The following is a 2711-nucleotide window of genomic DNA, read 5'->3' as shown; positions in this document are numbered from 1 at the left end:
ATCCTCACACGTATTAACTGCTAAATAACCAGTAAAAAACACCCCAAAAATTGAGTTTATCAACTGGCGTCGTTGCCGGGGAGCACGGTATTACAGTAGGAAGTTTTTTTTTTAATTGTTAAGTAATCTTTTCTTGATTCTCCTTAAGCTGCAGGACTTAAAAATCCTCAGCTCATTGTTCTGCTAACATTTGTGCTGACAATATATGGTAGTTACACGCTCAGGAGCTGGTGAGAAGTGTGCAGAAAAAATTAGTAGAGACGCCACCCCGGATTCTATAGTCATAGAACCAGAAATTCAGCAGAGAAATATGGCTGAAGAGATACATCAGCAGAATGAAAGGAGAAGAACTATGTTGGATAGGTCTACACCGTCCGGAAGCTTACGACAAACCGATGTAAATCTGAACATCGGTGAAGGTATCTTGTTTCGATACGATAATGCATTGATCAATTCTCTACCTGAATTTAACGGATTACCTGCACAGAATCCCTTAGAATTCCTTGAGGATTTTCATATTAGATGCTCCTCTCAAAATGTTCCGGGAATATCTACAGAGATGTTAAAAATGAAATATTTTCCTCTAACTCTTAAAGATAAAGTGTTTGCATGGTATCGTAATCTAGGAATCACTTTTAATTCTTGGGAAGAGATGCAAGGAAAATTTCTGCAGAAATTTTACCCTCTCTCCAAAACGAATTTTTATAGAAGAGAAATTCACAATTTCCATCCTCATGACGGAGAAGCCTTTAGTGAGTCATGGGAGAGATTCAATGATTTGTTGAGGAAATGTCCTCACCATGGCATTGAGCAATGTCAACTAGCCCAAATATTTTATGAATCTCTCTCTGATTTTATGAAAACCAAAGTAAATTTCGCTACGGGTGGAACGTTTTATACCGCATATGAGGATGAAGTTTTCGATATTTTGGAGAGAGTTGCAGAAACTGACTTGCAGGAGATTGGGGCCAATCAGAATGGGAGAAACCTGCAGCCAAAAAGAGCAAGAGTTCTGCAGGTTAACGCCAAGGAGGGAGAGCTACAAGCGGGCCTAAGGGAGACTAACCAGAAATTGGAGGAGCTCACCTCCACCTTCAAGAATGTCTTTTAAGGTAACTCTCCTATCATTAAAGCTAAGATCTACTCTCTCTGCTTCAGCAGGGAACATGAAGATGGAGCCTGCCAAGCCATGGAAGAAGAGGTGAAGGCCTTCAACCAGCCGCAACAACCGTGGGCAGGGCAAAAGAGGCCAAATTTCCAAAACGGAGAGACCTTCCACCAAGGGAACAAGCGGGCAGCTCAACCTCCGTTCCAGCAGAGACAACCATTCCAGCACAGGCCTCCACAGTATTATCAGGTTCCATCTCAGAACCAACCTTATTTTTCTTCACTTACCCCCGTCATTTCAGATATGATAGAGAAGCAAAACCAAAAGTTGCGGGCGGAGATGGAGATGAAGATGCAAATGATGATGGAATTTCAAACAAAGCAAATGCTGGAGTCTCAAGAGCAGATGAGGAAGATGCTAGAAAGCTTCAGGCCTGCACAATCCGAACATCAAGGTATATCTCTAGACCTACCTTGCACATCTTATAAATTTTCCACGAAACCATTAATAAATCCATGCAACTTGCATCATGTGCAGCACTCCATTCCTGATGAGACGAATGGAGACGATCCTGAAGTTCTAGCAATCTCAAAATTGAGAAATGGAAAAGAACTTCAGGATCCCTATCAGAACTCTAGAGAGAATTCTAAGAAGGGGAATGAACCACGAGAGGAAGAAGGAAAGGATTCTCCCTACGTGGAGGAACCTCTACCTTCTACGAGTGGGCAACATGTTCCTTACCCTTCCGCTTTAAATAGAAAAAAACCGATCCTTGATTATGAAAACCGATTCCTGGAGAATTTTAAAAAAGCCACCATGACTGTAACTGTAGAAGATATGCTTAGGTGCGCACCCTCCCTAAAAAAGTACCTTAAGGACTCTTGCACCATTAGGAAGCCTAGGGAAGTAGTTAAATTATCTGAGAACGCCTCTAGCATCCTTAATGCCATCCCTATCAAAATGAGAGACCCCGGAGCCCCTTTCATCACATGTGAAATTGGAGGAAACACATTTTCTAAAGTTTTATTAGATACGGGAGCAAGCATAAGCATCATCCCAACGGCATTATATGAGGAGTGTGGGTTTGGAGAATTGGAGGAAATACACATGGATTTACTCCTAGCCGATGGAACCGTGAGGCAACCCGAAGGAAGGTTAACCGACGTCACGATCACTGTAGAGAATTGTGAAATACCTGTAAATTTTATAGTGACTGATGTGAAGATATCGGGAAACATTAGCTTAGCTCCTATTATCTTAGGAAGACCATTTCTAGTTACGAAAAACGATAATGGATTGGGAAAAGGGACGTGGAGTTTAAAATTGGAAAGGAGAGAGTTCAACTGGATATATCAAAAATGATGAAGTGTCCCTTAGGAAGCAATGAGGAGTTAAAATTGTGTGCAGAGGGTGACGGAGAGGATGTGATTAAGGAATACTTGTCACAAGTAGAGGGCAGAGAGCTAGAGGAAGAAGTCATAGACGCCCCTTCGGTAGAGGTAGGACCAGAATTGAAACCCTTACCCTCATCCCTCAAATATGCATATCTAGATAAGAAGGAAATCTTACCGGTAATCATTTCCTCATCACTCACTCCTGAACA

General features: G+C 41.8%; 1 non-coding gene across 1 annotated transcript; it reads right to left on the bottom strand.

The window, feature by feature from the left end:
- Positions 1-698: 698 nt before the first annotated feature.
- On the bottom strand, positions 699-807 carry LOC144714081 (small nucleolar RNA R71). Its single transcript, XR_013584237.1, has one exon. It is a non-coding gene; the product is annotated as a small nucleolar RNA R71 (small nucleolar RNA).
- Between the last annotated feature and the right edge of the window lie 1904 nt (positions 808-2711).

This window comes from Wolffia australiana, chromosome 16, assembly GCF_029677425.1.
Source record: "Wolffia australiana isolate 7733 chromosome 16, ASM2967742v1".
In the NCBI taxonomy this organism is placed as follows: domain Eukaryota; kingdom Viridiplantae; phylum Streptophyta; class Magnoliopsida; order Alismatales; family Araceae; genus Wolffia; species Wolffia australiana.
Note: the sequence above shows the minus strand (reverse complement) of the source record. Positions and strands in the feature narration are given on the sequence as shown.